General features: G+C 48.8%; 1 protein-coding gene across 3 annotated transcripts in view; it reads right to left on the bottom strand.

The window, feature by feature from the left end:
* Positions 1–15,986, bottom strand: part of LINGO1 (leucine rich repeat and Ig domain containing 1) — a 462,452-nt gene that overhangs the window by 164,159 nt on the left and 282,307 nt on the right. For all 3 annotated transcript variants that reach the window (XR_012153954.1, XM_073303476.1, XM_073303473.1), the window contains exon 4: positions 15,480–15,673. The gene's annotated coding sequence lies outside the window, so the exon portion shown is untranslated. The remainder of the gene's footprint in view (positions 1–15,479; positions 15,674–15,986) is intronic.

Genomic DNA, 15,986 nt, shown 5'->3' with positions numbered 1-15,986 from the left:
CTGTGCTGGGAGGAGAGCTGCAGCAGCCTGAACCAGAGAGGCCAGAGAAGCAGCCCAGGGAGTTGGAGGCAGAGCAGCAGCCGTGCTGAGGCAGAGTGGAGCTGGAGCTGGGGCTGAAGCAGTCCAGAGTCGGGTGTGATAAGCAGCTGGGGAGAGCGAGGGGGACCCTGGGCAGCAGGCCCAGCGCAGGGAGATTCCCCCAGCCAAGAGGCCTTGTAGGCCAGACTTGGGGGGAATCATAACCCTGACGGTGGGTGGATGGTGACACTGGGGGGAAGGGTCCTGCCACCTAGAGTCTGAAGGTGTTTGGCCCCTGCCAGAGTGAGTGTCCAACCCAGGGCAACCCTGCAGCACAGCCAAGGCCTGGGTAGGAGGCCTGGGACTTGTGAGGAACAGGCTGTGAACTACCCTGACATTCCAGAGACACTGGTTGTGATGTCCCCGTGCCGCAGAGCGGGTGATGTGTTTTCCTTTTACCGTTCCCATTTTCCGTTATTTTTTAAAATTGATTGCTGTTTAATATATTGTATTTGCTTTGAACTGTATATAATGATCAGTGGGTCAGGAAAGTGTCCAGTGCGGAGAGAGTACCCCGGAGTGGGGACACCCTAGCTATTGCCCTAAGTGACCATGGCAAGGTTGGGGGTTGAGCCCCCAGGACTCCTGGGCCCAGCCTTGTTGGGGTTTCAAGGCCTCTGTCACACAGGAGCGTGGAAGGGGAGCCCTCAAGGTCAGGCAGGCCTCTGAGTAAAGGGAGTGGGAGCAAGGACTCAGATCCTTTCGCTAGCCCATTTCACCAGGGTAATGTCTAAGCCAAGAAAATTCCCAACAATAGCGGGACCATTCCCCCTCTTACACATGGAGATCTCCTAGTAGCTTGCCAAACATTGACCATTCCTGAGCATGCTTAGCTTGGGAATTCTAGCAAGACGCAGCAGACTGAACTGACCGCCTTCTGAACCTCAGCAGAGAGGCGGCAATCTTCTTACCAGAGGCGCTGGCCCTTTATCAATCCTGTATTAGCTAAGGCATGTCTGTAAGTGAGGACAGGGGTAGCTGTCTCTTTAGAGCTCTCCAAACAGGAAGCATCTTTCAATAACACATACAGAACCCACTCTCACACTTTACTCAATACCAAGTGCTCCCTGGATTTAAATAAATGCCAGGATGCAATAACACAAAATTAGCAACCAAAACTGAAGCTGAGAAGCTCTCCACAGTCTCCAGGATGGCAGGTAATAAATGCAAAATGTTGCACAACATACATTAGTATGTTTGCATAACAAAAACAGCAAAAGCCATTGTATCTTCTTCCCCACAAGAGAGACATACAACTTAATTCTCTCCTCTGCATAATGGAATTGTATCTCCATTCAAACACACATCCCAAGTGACGTTCAAATCACGTTCTGAGTCTGGATGAAGCATAGCAGGTCCAAGTTTCTAGCTCTCTCCACTCAGCCCACTGGTGCCTAGAGTCGTACAGCGCAAACAGGATGGGGGTGAAGGTCAAGGACTCCCTGACAGAGGCCTCGAGAAGCTGTAATGCCTGAGTATGTAGGATTGGTGGACATTGCAGCAGTAAAAGGAAGTGATACCCATTCTGTTCAGCACAGGGTACTTAAAGTTCACAGCGGGAGAAGAAACCCATTGGCAGAGGATGATCCCAATGTCAATTTCTATTTCCTAGGTTTCCACAGCCCATAAATGTTTGTATAAGGTAGTTTGTATGAGTGTGGGTGGGTTTGTTTTGCCTTTTTAGTCTTTTCATTTACTATTAAGAAAGAAAGGAAGAGAAACCTTCCTGTGCTCTCTATCTAACAACAGTGCTTTCCTCTTCTTTAGCACTGTCTACCCCAGTATCTAAAAATGAAACACAAACATTGATGAGTGAAACCTCGCAAGATGACAGAGCACTAGATCCTGAACTGGTGTGATTGATGCAGCTCCACTGAACTCAAAATGATGATTTGAGCCCCCACGTCAGTAAGGCCTACATTTTCAAGAGTGGCATATCATAGAATCATAGAATCATCTTGGATATCTCAGATTAGAGGTCACAAGTTGAACCAAGATGGGCCTGATTCTCAAAGGGGCTGAGCGCCTGCAGCCAGCATGTTGTAACAATTTGTATAGTGGGGGTGCTGAGAGCCATTGAACCCTGTATATGGTGGAAACCACTCCAGGAGTCCAGGAGAGCTGGATGTATTTTAAAGAATCCTTATTGAGGTTACAGGGACAGACCATCCCAATGTGTAGAAAGAATAGTAAATATGGCAGGCGACCAGCTTGGCTTAACAGTGAAATCCTTGCTGATCTTAAACACAAAAAAGAAGCTTACAAGAAGTGGAAGATTGGACAAATGACCAGGGAAGAGTATCAAAATATTGCTCAGGCATGCAGGAGTGAAATCAGGAAGGCCAAATCACACCTGGAGTTGCAGCTAGCAAGAGATGTTAAGAGTAACAAGAAGGGTTTCTTCAGGTATGTTAGCAACAAGAAGAAAGTCAAGGAAAGTGTGGGCCCCTTACTGAATGAGGGAGGCAACCTAGTGACAGAGGATGTGGAAAAAGCTAATGTACTCAATGCTTTTTTTGCCTCTCTCTTCACGAACAAGGTCAGCTCCCAGACTGCTGCACTGGGCAGCACAGCATGGGGAGGAGTGACCAGCCCTCTGTGGAGAAAGAAGTGGTTCGGGACTATTTAGAAAAGCTGGATGAGCACAAGTCCATGAGGCCGGATACGCTGCATCCGAGAGTGCTAAAGGAGTTGGCGGATGTGATTGCAGAGCCATTGGCCATTATCTTTGAAAACTCATGGCAATCGGGGGAAGTCCCGGACAACTGGAAAAAGGCTAATGTAGTGCCCATCTTTAAAAAAGGGAAGGAGGAGGATCCTGGGAACTACAGGCCAGTCAGCCTCACCTCAGTCCCTGGAAAAATCATGGAGCAGGTCCTCAAGGAATCAATTCTGAAGCACTTAGAGGAGAGGAAAGTGATCAGGAACAGTCAGCATGGATTCACCAAGGGCAAGTCATGCCTGACTAATCTAATTGCCTTCTATGATGAGATAACTGGCTCTGTGGATGAGGGGAAAGCAGTGGATGTGTTGTTCCTTGACTTTAGCAAAGCTTTTGACATGGTCTCCCACAGTATTCTTGCCAGCAAGTTAAAGAAGCATGGACTGGATGAATGGACTATAAGGTGGATAGAAAGTTGGCTAGATTGTCGGGCTCAACGGGTAGTGATCAATGGCTCCATGTCTAGTTGGCAGCTGGTATCAAGTGGAGTGCCCCAAGGGTCGGTCCTCGGGTCGGTTTTGTTCAATATCTTCATAAATGATCTGGAGGATGGTGTGGATTGCACCCTCAGCAAGTTTGCAGATGACACTAAACTGGGAGGAGAGGTAAATACACTGGAGGGTAGGGATAGGATACAGAGGGCCCTAGACAAATTAGAGGATTGGGCCAAAAGAAATCTGATGAGGTTCAACAAGGACAAGTGCAGCATCCTGCACTTAGGACAGAAGAATCCCATGCACCGCTACAGACTAGGGACCAAATGGCTAGACAGCAGTTCTGCAGAAAAGGACCTGGGGATTACAGTGGATGAGAAGCTGGATATGAGTCAACCGTGTGCTGTTGTTGCCAAGAAGGCCAATGGCATTTTGGGATGTATAAGTAGGGGCATTGCCAGCAGATAGAGGGACGTGATTGTTCCCCTCTATTCGACATTAGTGAGACCTCATCTGGAGTACTGTTTCCAGTTTTGGGCCCCACACTACAAGAAGGATGTGGAAAAATTGGAAAACGTCCAGCGGAGGGCAACAAAAATTATTAGGGGACTGGTACACATGACTTATGAGGAGAGGCTGAGGGAACTGGGATTGTTTAGTCTGCGGAAGAGAAGAATGAGAGGGGATTTGATAGCTGCTTTCAACTACCTGAAAGGGGTTCCAAAGAGGATGGATCTAGACTGTTCTCAGTGGTAGCAGATGACAGAACAAGGAGTAATGGTCTCAAGTTGCAGAGGGGGAGGTTTAGGTTGGATATTAGGAAAAACTTTTTAGGAGAGAGGTGAAACACTGGAATGCGTTACCTAGAGAGGTGGTGGAATCTCTTTCCTTAGAAGTTTTTAAGGTCAGGCTTGACAAAGCCCTGGCTGGGATGATTTAGTTGGGGATTGGTCCTGCTTTGAGCAGGGGGTTGGACTAGATGACCTCCTGAGGTCCCTTCCAACCCTGATATTCTATGATTCTAAGCCAGGGGGTGCTCCAGCACCTATTCCTGCAGCTCCTGTTGACTTCAAATGGGGTCGTGGGGGTTCATTACATTGTGTCATTTGACTTGCGTCTCAAAATCAGACATCCCAAAATTGAGGCATCCAAAATGGATGATTTTGAAGATACCTTGGGCAGACGGTACTTTTCCATAAGAGAAAGAAGGACTACCCCCATTTTACAGATGGGGAAACTGAGGCACGAAGAGGGGAAGTAACTTGTTCAGTGTCACATAGGAAATTTGTGATAGAGCTAAATGAATATTTCTCCAAGCTGACAGAATGTATTGTGCACATATACACTGAATGAGTTTCTTTACAGGCATATTATTGACTTGGCTTCTTTATGAACTCATATATAATTAGCAAAGTTTTAAAATATGGAACCAGGGGAAATTTTACAGCTCAAATCATTCACTCAACAGGCCTCTTTAGTGCATTATTGTACAAATGGGCATGGAAACTTATGTGGTCTCATTCCAGTACAGAGTACAGAGATGCTTTCGGGTGCATATCATAATGACTCCAGAAATACTATAATAACCCTAAAGTAAAATCCAGCATAAACCAAAAGGCCCGCTTGATAGCTACACGGCCTGCAAAACTGTATTTAAAAAGCAAAGTAAGGTTGTCTTCCATCTGGAGGAGCCTGGGGAAAGTACTAAAACCTGGGAAACAACTTCTTTATCTGCTTTATTACGTTTTTCATTTCTACAATTCTATGACTTTAAAGGGCTAAAAAGTTGTATTTATTTACTTATTTAATCCAGCTCTAGAAGAAGTGGGGAAACTGACTGTGAACAGGGACCTGCATTTCAATCTTCCACCCACACCAAATATTTATGGCCAAATTTCAAATCCCTTTTCTGCTGAAAGGCCACTTCCTACAACCGCACAGAGTATGTGCGGGGAGTACAATAAGAATGCATGGATGCTCTTATCTGGGAGCTCCCACACAGCACTCCTACACCGTTCTCCACAATGACACCTGCTGGGAGAGATTGGGATTGGAGCAGCTCGGAACCCTCTCACTCAATGCGCCTACGATTATCCCTAGTTGACTCTTTCTGGTGGCAGGTGGAACTGAAAAGTTGGCAGCTCCCACACAGCAGCGTGCTATACTCCTTCCTACTGTGCTTCCTGCTGGCAGAGACTGGGACTGCTCTAGCTGGCAGCTCCCTAATGCCCAGAGTTTACACCATTCCCTACTATGACGGCTCCCTCGTAGCACAGGGACTCCCCTTTCATCCAAGTGCACTCAAGTGGCAGAAACATCTTACAGAAGAAATAAGTTCCAAGAGGGAGGAGAAGCCCTGATATAAGTTCTGTCCTCCAAAAGGTCCATTTGTTATCCCTGGCAGGAGGCTGGGGGGACCTTTCCAAACGACCAGCAAAGGAGGAGATAAAAGCCAAATTCCTCAGCAGTTTACAAGTAAAAATAAAGGCTCTTACTTTTCGACCCGCTGTCTGGGATTTGGATCTGATCGAATTCCCAAGCTGTCACCCAAACTGATGGCTTGTGCCACCCACAGCACAGCTGCCTTGGAATTCGGAGGCTGTAGCCCCCTGGCCAGTACCCACTAGCGACCCTTAAGGGGCACCATCAAGAGGTCTAAATAAATAACCCAACAGAACAAAGACCGATTAGTGAGCCCCTCACAGAATTGCAGCTGAAGCACCGCATATGTTTATTCATAGCTGCTCAAAGCCTCAGTCCTTTCCCCAGCCCTTGGTTATCTATCCCAGGGAGCTCAGAAATGCTGATCTGTTTAAAGTAACACTTGTTGCACAAGCGTAATTCTGCAAGCACATCCACAATTCTGCCTCCCCTCTTTCTCGCCCTCAGCCCCACAGGCCTCACCAACCAGATGCACTGCTTTAAATTCCCTTCATTAATCCCCTTGCTCTCTGCCTCTCCACCTGCCTAGTCACTTCAGGGGCGGCACAGCGCATTTCTGTTACCAGAGGGCTCGGCAGGGAACAGCAGATCGGGTAGAAGGTGATTGCTGCTCACTCAGATGAATGTGCATGCAGATATTCATTGGTTTTGGGGGGAGTTGTTTCAGAAAAGCCCTGAACAGGATAAAATAATTATTACCAAGGGGGAACAACCCAACAACTTATTTTCCAATCAAATTCCAAGCCTAGCAACCAAATAATACAAGTAAAATCCCTCTAACTGTTATTCCACATTGAAATCCATCACTCCGATTCTCAGCTACTCATGATCTTGGAGCAGCACAAAGGTGGCTTTAAGAGACCTCTGCGCTCTGTTTTTTGGGGGCTTGCTCAGCTCAGGGTAAGTTAGAGCAGCCATAGAGTGACTCTATCTCATGCTCTGCCTTTTGTAACTTCCTACAGACCCACCACAGAGACGAGCTGTAGTGAAGCGTGCTCTGGCCATCCTTACTCGTGGCTCATCATCTCCTCCCTCCCTACTCTTGGCCCCGGCCCCATCCCCTTCTCCCTCCCCGCTCTGGGCTGATAGAGAGCCATTAAGCCACTTCTATACCAGCGGGGGAAGGCCCCTGCACAGAGGTTATTCTTAGCAGCTATTCTCATACTCCCTCCTTATCTCAAAACCATCTCCTGCCCCTTCAAGGCCCATTCATATTTCCAGAGCAGCATTAATGTTATTGAGTCAGGCCCTGAATTTTTAAATGGGAGCCAGAGAGCTCAAGAGAGGGGAACGAGATGGCGAAGACCAGGAAAGAAAAGGATTGAGGCTGGGAAGAGAAGAAAAAGAAAATGGAGGAATATGGAGGAAGTAAGGCCGAGGTGGAGAAAAAAAAAGGAAAGAGAGAGGAGGGAGGGCTAAGGAGAGGAGAGACTGTGAAACACAGAGAGCAAAGCACCTGTCTGCCCAGCTCCAGCATTGCTTGCAGCTCTACTAATTTGTTTGCAAAGGAGAAAATGAAAGAGTCTGATGGGCTGAGCTGAGTTCCCCCCTCGGGTTCAGGAACAAGTGGCCTCTCAGGTTTAGCAGCATACACGCATGCACTCATGCAGAAAGGCACTCAGCCTGGCAGGGCCTGCCCTATGCCAAGACATGCGCACAGGCCTTGAGTCTCATCAGATGAGCCCTTTGGAAAACAATTTTCCACAGCTTTTCAATGCCTCAAACCCCTGAACCGCTGAGCGCCTTCATGCCTCGCCTTGCTGCAGCCTCCTTGCTAACCCTTCCTTGCAGAGGCTGTCAGTGGGGCAGAGGCCCACAGGCTTAGCCCAGCCCCAGCCTTAGCCCAGCCATTCTAGAGGGTTGGCCGGCAATGATGTGCGTACCAGAGGGAAGGCAGCAGCCGGGATTACAGACCTTGGCAGGGTTTGTTCCAAACTGAATCCAGTCCATGTGAATGGGCTTGGCTGACAGAGGGACCTGACACCCACCTGTGACCAAGAGGGAGCATCTCTAGGGAGGGGAGGGGAACTCAGCTTCCAGGCCCTTTTGGTCCTTGGCCTTTCTGTTCATCCTTCCAACAAAGGGGCCAGTTGTACTGGGGTTATTTAGTCTGCCCTCTGGGATGACTTCCACATGTCTAGATGCCCTCTGCTAGCCAAGATGCCCTCCATCGTCCCAGAGACCACCCTACCAGGCTGCAGCCCCAACATTTGCTATCTTGCACCACTTCAGAGTCCCACACAACTCCAAGCACCAGGCCTCAGTCCCAGCTACAGTCCACCATGATCTTTTTAAGCAGATCCCACTGCTTGAGAAAGCTCTCGTCCCCTCCAGTGCTCCCTGAAGCTGGAGTGCCCTGAACCAGCCCCAGTCACGAGCTGTTCCTTGCACTCCTCTAACTGCCTCTGTCTGTGGCTGAGTCACCTCCAGCCAGGTCAGGCAGCACTGCATAACACTGGCCTCGGATCAGCCATGCACTCGGACACACACTCACCCTGGTCTATTGCAGTCTTTGGAGAGGGGCCCAGATAGGTGCAGGACTGCGAGGAGCCGAACAGATTTCTTTTAAGGGAGGAGAAAAGAACAAACTTCCCTCTCCCATCAGCATCTCTCTAAGAGAAGAATCAGTTCAGCCCAGTGTAATTGCGCCATTGTTCCATTTTTAATTAATGAAAGAAAAAACTAATCATTGAATTAAACTTCTCATTACTCCAGCTGAATACCCACTAAGTAAATTTAATTACTGTACGGATTGGGTCTCTCCTGGCCTATTTCATTAGCTGCTGATAAAGATGGGGAAAGGAGACTGGGAGAAAGGAAGCCAGAGGTAAATGACTCAGCAGAAGTCAGAAGGCTCCCAGTACCAGCGAGGACTCAGCAAGCTGGTTTGGGGAAGAACCTCCCACTGCTGCCAAAAAAGCCTGGGATGGTTCCTCAAAGGATAAATATTCCTCCTTTCCCCAATCTGCCTCCTTCCCAAAGGAGAGCTCAACCATCTCCTGGCTTTGCGCCATCCTTAACCGAAGGGGGAGATCCACTGGGGTTAGAATCCCAGCTGCCCTCTGCTCCGGTTTAATGTCTCTGAAGTACAGGAGAGTTCTCTGAAGGAAGGGGGCTGGCTAGCAGATTGTTCAGGATTCGTCTGGCGGGCTGGTGCCTTGGGAGATAACCCCTGTCTTTCTGCAGCCAGATACACTCTGCAGTGATCTCACTTTTTGGACACATGCACACAGTCCATTGCACCTCTGCCGCACCCTCCGGACAGGAGTGAGGTGAGGTCCCTTGTTGAGGGTCACTTCTCCACCCTGGTTAGCAGGGGCCACTCTTGCAGCTGTAAAATTAACTGCTCTCTGACCCTGGCTCCCCCTCCCCTATCCATCCCTCATGGGATTAAAAGGGTGTAGATCAGAGGTTCTCAAACTTCATTGCACCACAACCCCCTTCTGACAATAAAAATTACTACATGACTCCAGGAGCAGGGACCAAAGCTTGAGCCCGCTCGAGTGCGGGTGGGGGGACCAAAACCGAAGCTCAGGGGCTTCAGACCCAGGCAGGGTGCCTATAACCTGAGCCCCGCCAACCAGGGCTGAAGCCCCCAGGCTTCAGCTTTGGCCCCGGTAAATCTAACACCAGCCCTGGAGACCCCATTAAAACAGGGTCGCGACCCACTTTGGGTCCTGACCCACAGTTTGAGAACCGCTGGTCTGGATGGACTGAGTTGCAGCCAGTTCCTACCAGCTCAGTGGACAAGGAGCTAATTCGGGTTCCGGCTCACATTCCCCCATGTGGTCCTCCTGCTGGGCAATAGATAGGGGCAGCTTCTTACATTGGGTCTACATGTGCCCCTCGCTTTGGCCAGCCTTTGCTCCTCAAACCCAGGCTCAAGGCTGGGACATTTGATCCCTCCAGACTTGACCAGCTCTGAAAGCGGAGCTGAGCTTTAACAGGTCATCACGCACAGGGGCTGAGAGGCAGCACGTTCCGCCTCGAGAAGGAGTTTGTGGTAATGAAAAGGAGGGATGTATATTAAAGCAGATGTAAATTGCTTATGGTGTCCTATCACGTTGTTGGATAACAAGACAACCAGTCAGCTTCATCACATTTTCAGCCTGTGCCAGGGTGGGAGTGTTGTCAGGTTTTTAATACTGTGCATTTGGGGCAAGTGGCACAGCTAGGAGTGAGTTATGGGTGGCTCCTCCCAAACAAGTGGCAATGAAATCTTGACAGCACATTCCAGCACATATTTTATTTATGCCACATTTCCAATCCTTTATCTCTGTCACGTTCCCTCTGATTCCCCCTGTCCTCCCCACTTTTGAAATCCATTAGTTAATGTGGAAACAATATTGTCACCAAAAGCAGAGGAGTTTAGTGACATCTGCCAAGAATTTCATGTCAATGTATAAGATGCTTTGGGAAGCACAGGAGTTTGCGTGTCAGTTTCCATGACCACTTAGGTGGCAAAAATGTTGACATGGTTACATTTCAGATTGCAGGAGGCTGGGATGGAGTGGGGGAGGAGGTTAGCGGATAAATAATTTGTGTTCTTTCTTCTCTTATTAAGCAATCCTGGATAGTCAACCAAACAGACAGAGTGGTCGAAGATTCCAGTAGCTAAAAGGGACCTTACTTAATGGGCAACTCTGGATCATGCCACTGTCATTGCTGCAGGAGGAGGAGAGCGCGATGTATTTGCATGCCCCCAATGAGGTATCTTTTGGTATTAAATACCAGTTCGTTCTCATCCACATGAGGCTGTCTGGATGGGACTCTCATGGGGTTCTCTAATGACAACAGTCTAAAAGCAAATGACATTTTGGGGTGAAGGAATTTCTCATTCCCATGACCTTACTATACCCTCTGACTCAGGCCCAACCTTAGATGTGTTTGTGCCTTAGGATATGAATTGTTTGGCCTCCCTTCCATGCATCAGCAAAGCAGACCCCACATCTATTTCCCGAGGCATCCTTGTCTCTCTTTGCCCCTGATCTCCACAGCTGTCTGTGGATGGGCTATGGAACTTGTCTTCTGGATGGCTGGTCTCCTCAGATGGCCCATGCTTCTGAGGGTGGGGCCCTCTGGGCCAGGCACAGGTGCTTCATGCAGTGGAACCCCCCCAGCATTACTGTGCTGTCTTGACATGGGGCACAATGAGTGGCTGCCCATCCAGCCTGTGCCTTGCCCGTCCCACCTTTGATGCGGGTGTTGGGTCATCCACCAACACTGGTTGCAGGGTGAGCAATGTTGGCTCTAATCCTCCCTCAGCAGACCACGAACCCAAACTTGGAGGATCATGGGAGTTAAACAGGCCAAGCCATTTTTCCATGGCTTCTTAGAGGACAAGACTGTTTTGTCTCTGCCTGCAGTGATCTTACTGGCCCTAATCCCATAAATGCCTTGTAGCAGAGTCACTGCAATAAAACAGTAAGCTGAGCCTGAGCCAGCAGTCTCTCTCGCAGCTTTATCCCAGCTCTTTATCCAGTGAGTGCTGGCCTGCCATCAGAGCAGAGCAAGATCCTGAGGAGGAGATTAGCCTCCCCTACTAACTTCTCTGGCAGAGAAGGGAGGGTCACAGCGGCGGGGGGAGTGTAAAGGTCGGGCTGAAGGCCAGGCTTTGGTTAACACGATTTAGAAGCATTAGGCCTGCTGAAAACGTGTAGATAAGCCAGCAATTGACTTGGTGGTTATGATGTGACTTTCACGAAAGCTCGATGGCAAAGAGTTAAATAGGCACGTGGGTGCCCTGTTATCTGCACTCCTCAGGGAGCAAACAAGGCTAGCCAATTCCTTCCAAGTCTGAAGCCCCAGCATAAGCGGGTGTAATTTTGACTGGGACAGGACTGGCAGCCACTTAAGTCAGAGCTGAATGTGAGCCCTGGAAACAGAAAACTTCCAGCAGCAAGTGCTTGTGGGAAGCCTCAAGAGCTAGAGTCTAGGCGGGGGCAGGGTGCATTGGGGAAGAGGTGGCTGCATCTGGCAGTGCATTCAGAGACCGTGGCCTGGCGAGCCCAGCATCACTGCATTGTCCTGAGAGAGTGCTGGGGAACAGACTCACGTTCATGCAGTGTTTTGTTTTTTCCTTCCCGTAGCACAAATGTATCCTCTGGGCTGGGGGAAAGTCTTCTCTATAGCTGAAGGCATCCCCCTTGACATGCACAAGGCAAAGGCCAGATTAAATACCGCTTGATTTGTACACATCACCTGGTATAACCAACCTTCAGGTGTGGTCAGACCACCTGATACATGGCTACATCTGCTCCTTACAGCATACCCCCACAGGGTGCTGCCAGACCCCCACCTCTCACCCCAATCTCCCCAGTCTCTGGGAACTCTGTCCTGCCACACACAGGCACGTGGTAACACTTTGTCAGTACCTTTGCTATCTCCAGTCCCTGGAGCTCCTCCCCATCACAGAAAACTACCATCAAAGACCTAGACTTAAGCTTTTTACCTTGTCTAAATTTAGCTTCCAGGAGCTCTCGCCTGCAATCCCCTATGTCATTGGTACAGCACGTACTGCGACCACAGGCTCTTTCTGAGATCTCTCTAAAAAACAATCCATAGTATATGGCTCATAAGATCTGACACCTTCACACCCACTAGGCAAATACCCTCACAGTTTTCACTGTCATCACATTCCCAGCCATCTACACAGTATTTCTAATGACAAAACTCCCTCCTACCACTACAACCTGTTCACTGAGCATGCCTGGCTCTCCTGCTCCTAGAAGGGAAGACTTTTAAGGAATCTGTCCTTCTTTCCATTCCTGCTTGGTCTCCTAACATAAGAACATGAGAATGGCCATACTGGGTCAGACCAATGGTCCATCTAGTCAACATCCTGTCTTCTGATAGTGGCCTGTGCCACATGCTTCAGAGGGAATGAACAGAACAGGGCAAATATCGAGAGATCTATTCCTTGTCGTCCAGTCCCAGCTTCTGGCAATCAGTGGTTTAGGGACACCCAGTGCATGAGATTGCATCCCTCAACATCTTGGCTAATAGCCATTGATGGACCTATCCTCCATGAATTTATCTAATTCTTTTGTGAACCCATTTATATTTTTGGTCTTCACAACATCCCCTGGCAATGAGTTCCACAGGTTGACTGTGCATTGTGCAAAGAAGTAAGTCCTTAAGTTTGTTTTATACCTGCTGCCTTTTAATTTCATTGGGTGACCTCTGGTTCTTGTGTTATGTGAAGGGGTAAATAACACTTCCTTATTTACTTTCTCCACACCATTCATAATTTTATAGATCTCTATCTACTCTCCCCAAACCCCCAAGTTCTCTCTTTTCTAAAATGAATAGTCCCAGTCTTTTTAATCTCTCCTCATACGGAAGCTGTTCCATACCCCTCATCCTTTTTGTTGCCCTTCTCTGTATCTTTTCCAATTCTACTACATCTTTTTTGAGATGGGATAACCAGAACTACACGCAGTATTCAAGGTATGGGCAGATCCTGGATTTATATAGTGGCATTATGATATTTTCTGTTTTATTATCTATCCCTTCCCTGACGGTCCCTAACATTGTTAGCTTTTTTGACTGCCACTGCACACACTGAATGGATGTTTTCAGAGAACTATTCACAATGACTCTGAGATCTTTCTTGAGTGGTAACAGCTGATTTAGACGCCATCATTTTGTATGTATAGTTGGGATTATATTTTCCAATGGGCATTACTTTGGACTTATTCACATTGAATTTCATTTGCCATTTTGTCACACAGTCACTCTGTTTAGGGAGATCCCTTTGCCACGCTTCACCATCAGCTGTGGACTTAATTATCTTGAGTAATTTTGTATCATCTGCAAATTTTGTCACCTCACTGTTCACCTCCTTTTCCAGATTATTTATGAATATATTGAACAGCACAGGCCCCATACAGATCCTTGGAGGACCCTGCTATTTACCTTTTTCCATTGTGAATAAAGGATTGAGGAAATGAGCTGAGAGGTGGGTCCCACCTCTGCTACATCCCTGTATGCTGTAGTTATTCAATCTCTCTCTGTCCTTGATCCACCCGTTCCGTAATCATTCCTTAGGCTCTCAAGGCATCTAGCTAGCTAGACCTGCTTGTACTGCAGACACAATGCATGTCTCACTTGGCAGGGAGCATGCCGAGAAATAAAACTGGGTAACCCCACCGCCATCCTGACTAAATTGCTTACTAGCCAGCTACCTCCACTGGCCCCTAAGTCTGTATTCGCTTAGGTCCCCTGCACCTCCCCATAGTGACACCATTTAATGTGTGTCCCTGCCTGTTCTAACCCCCAGCTGTGCTAGCCACTTCCCTCTGTTTGTCCCCACCACGCTTGCTCAGATCCCTAGCACCCTCTGGCCCCATCTCCATTTTGATATAGACTCACATAATTGGCTAGGACCATCAGCTGATGTAACTGGCCTCACCTCATTGAAGTCAATGGAACAACAGCTAGTTACTGTGAGGATCTGGCCCTCTGCTCCTGTCCCACTCCATTGCTGGCCTCAGCTCAAGAAGGAGGTGACCCTGGTATACCCTGCCTGCTGGCTGGAGTTTGTGCCAGACAGAAGAACGACAAAATGTGGGGCTGAGAGCCCAGCATGTCTGTGCCTTGGGGAGTGACCATCTTCAAGCCTCTATGGCAGTAGGAACAAATCTAGGTGCTTTTGGACCTCATCCATGCTCTTTGTGCTGCCTCCTTCCATGGCCACTCCCATCCCTCCTTTAGTACCCCAGGTGCCAAACAGCTCTGCCCACTCCTAGCTTCCTCATTTTAAACGAGGCCCCCAGACTTTTGAACCCTGCCCACGGTTGGGGAAATTCCAGCTCCCCTCTGCTCAAGGATGGGAAACTCCCTGAAGCTGGCACCAGCAGCTTCTCCGGTTCCCCCAGGGCCATGTCTGAATCCCCTTGCTTAGCAAGAGCAGTCCCATCAATTTCAACGGGATTACTCCTGGAGTTAAGATGCTACTCAGTGGGTCAACTCCTCAGCTGGTGTAGATCACTGTCACTCCAGTGAAGTCAATGGAGCTACACCAATTTACACCAGGTGGGGATCTGGCCAAGAGTGAGTCAGGGTATCACAATCTGGCCCTCATTTCGGCTGGTCCAGATAGTTCCAGTTCATTGACAGACCAGCGTTGTACAACAGCACCTCTGGCACTCTGAAAGACAGCCTCTCCCCCCAGAGCACTGGCCTGGGATGTGGGAGACCCTGGTTCATGTCCCTGCTCCAAATATTTGACTCTATTGGGCCCAGATAAACTTGCCCTCCTACTCTCCCCACCAGCTGCCAGCCCTCTCTTCAGTAGCTGGCTGGTGTGCCGGGCAAGCTGCCTAACTCAGAGCCACATGACACCTGGCCTCTCTCTCCAGAAGCTCCCATTCACCAGTCACATTGTGACACAGCCTGAGGCACTCACCATGGATTCAGCTGAGGCTCACCCAGGTCACCTCCTTCACTCACAGTTGCCTTGGGGTTCCCTTTGTCCACTGAGCTGGGACCTCAAGGATTCTGCCTTAATCCTCCTCAGTCCATCTTCCTCTCCCCAACCCATTCCTGGACTTATCCCTGAAGTACTCGGGACACCACAGCCTCTGTCTCAATCTCAGGGGGTAGAACTGGACTCCTGTGATCAGGCCTGGACTTGGCAATCCTGCCTGTGAGAGGCATTATGGGGTTTGGCTCTCAGAAGAGCTTTCATTTCTAGTGAGGAAAGTACAGGGCTGCCCAGAGGTCTGGCTATTCCTTCCCAGTGCCGCACATGAAACTCTACATGGAAAGGAGGCGAAAATGAGGAAAAACTGGGGACCTACCGTGTTGACTGACCTTCACGGCCTTGCCATGCAACCTCAGGCAATCTCCCAGGTGGAGGAAGAAGATGATGGCTCTGGCCCAGAAGTTTCACGCTGGAATGATGGGACTGGCCTGGCCAACCTAGGGTGTCATGAAATCCTATTCACAGTGCTGCAGCATCTGGGGTGACTCATCCAATTCTGGACATGCTCTCCTGCAAAACAGGACAATGCCAAAAGAGTGAACAGGAGCTGAAGGGAGAACTAAAGTCACGCAAAAGAAGAGGAAGAGAATTAAAAAGAGGAAATGGTGGTTCCGCTGGAAAGTCAATCCAGTTATACTCCTTGGTTCAAAGCCCAGATACTGACCAGAATTAGAGAAATCTGGGGTTTAAATCTATTCAAACACATGGGGGAAAACATTAGTTAGAAAACGATGCAGAAATGGGCCCTAAAATCCACCTGCAATCCATTTCCCTTGTGGAGCTGTAGAGAGCTTGTTTTTCCAGTGCATTTCAGCTAATCTGC

This window comes from Lepidochelys kempii, chromosome 10 (genome assembly GCF_965140265.1).
Source record: "Lepidochelys kempii isolate rLepKem1 chromosome 10, rLepKem1.hap2, whole genome shotgun sequence".
In the NCBI taxonomy this organism is placed as follows: Eukaryota; Metazoa; Chordata; order Testudines; family Cheloniidae; genus Lepidochelys; species Lepidochelys kempii.
This window is presented reverse-complemented; position numbering and strand designations above follow the sequence as displayed.